General features: G+C 39.6%; 1 pseudogene; it reads left to right on the top strand.

Moving 5' to 3' along the window:
- The first annotated feature begins 555 nt into the window (after positions 1-555).
- Positions 556-1,351, top strand: LOC110286172 (annotated as a pseudogene).
- Positions 1,352-1,722: the final 371 nt, after the last annotated feature.

Genomic DNA, 1,722 nt, shown 5'->3' with positions numbered 1-1,722 from the left:
AAGTGCTTTTTCTCTTAAAATTAAACCTAGAAAAGTATCAATTCTTTGGTCTAAATTTATAAGATTTGTGTAGAGACTTCATTTGGTTTCTGACTTGTCTTAAAGGTATAAATATGCTCTGCATGTTTTGGTCATAGAGTATTGGCTCATAAGTTATTGGGTATAATTAAAAAGGTGTAACATTGGTAACAAGAAAGTTAACTTAAAACTGGTAACTCAGAGTTGGAGTCATTAAAACACACACACACACACACACACACACACGCACACACGCACACACATATATATGTACCATCCCAGGAAACCAGGCCTTTAATGATATTTCTAAATTGGAATAATATTTTATGTAATTCTTATCCTAGAAACTAGACTTATAAGGGATAAAGTTTAAAACAATGTCTCTTTAACGAAGCATTAAAAGTTGCACTGTCATGCATTCATATATAAGAATTGGAAGCCAAATTTCATAACGTGAAAGTAATGCTTTTGGTAATGATTTAAAAGAGAATGGATTATTTAAAATGGTGTTTGGGCTTTCTCCACCAGCCAAGCAATATGCCCGAAGGAAAGAAAGCCAAGGGGAAGAAGGTGGCCCTGGCCCCTGCCATCGTCAAGAAACAGGAAGCCAAAAAGGTGGTCAATTCTTTATATGAGAAAAGGCCCAAGAACTTTGGCAGTGAGCAGGACATCCAGCCCCAAAGAGATCTAACATGTTTTGTCAATTGGCCCCGACACATCAGGCTGCAGTGGCAAAGAACCATCCTCTATAAGTGGTTCAAAGTACCTCCTGCCATTAATCAGTTCACCATGACCCTGGACAGGCAAACAGCTACTCAGCTGCATAAGCTTGCTCACAAGTACAGACCAGAGACAACGCAAGAGAAGAAGCAAAAGCTACTGGCCTGTGCTGAGAAGAAAGCTGCTGGCAAAGGCAACATCCCAATGAAGAGACCACCCACCTCTCTGAGCAGGAGTCAATGTAGTCATCACCTTGTTGGAGAACAAGAAGGCTCAGCTGGTGGTGATTGTTCATGACGTAGACCACATTGAGCTGGTGGTTTTCCTGCCTGCCCTGTGTTTAAAAATGGGGGTGCCCTACTGCATCATCAAGGGAAAGGCCAGGCTGGGATGCCTGACCCATAGGAAGACATGCACCACTGTTGCCTTCATGTAAGTTAACTCAGAAGATAGGGGTGCTTTGGCTAAGCTGGTGGAAGCTATTAGGACCAATTATAATGACAGATATGACAAGATCCATTGGGGAGGTAACGTCCTGGGTCCTAAGTGTGTGGCTCTTATTGCCAAGCTGGAAAAGGCAAAGGTTAAAGAACTCTCCACTAAATTGGGTTAACTGCACACTAAGTTTTCTGTACATAAATATAATTACAAAATAAAAATAAAATAAAATAAAATTGGGTTTGGCTTTCCAAAAGGTAGGGTTTTGTTCTAATATTGCAAAAGAAACTTAAAAAATATAGTTGAATTGCCAGTGTTCCATTGGCTGCAGTTGACAGTTTCATCACGAGCTCAGAATTCATAACTCACCCATATATTGTAATTAGGATGATTATAAGAGTAATGAAAGAAAACAAAAACAAATAAAAACAAAAAATAGCTGTGGCCATTGTGAGCCTGCTGTCCCTCTTTACACAATCTTTATTGGATATAGTGGTAGAAGCAAAATTTAAACCCCCCAAAATTGGAAAGGAGATCTCAGTGGAA

The sequence above is a fragment of the Mus caroli genome, chromosome X (genome assembly GCF_900094665.2).
Source record: "Mus caroli chromosome X, CAROLI_EIJ_v1.1, whole genome shotgun sequence".
Taxonomy (NCBI): Eukaryota; Metazoa; Chordata; class Mammalia; order Rodentia; family Muridae; genus Mus; species Mus caroli.
This window is presented reverse-complemented; position numbering and strand designations above follow the sequence as displayed.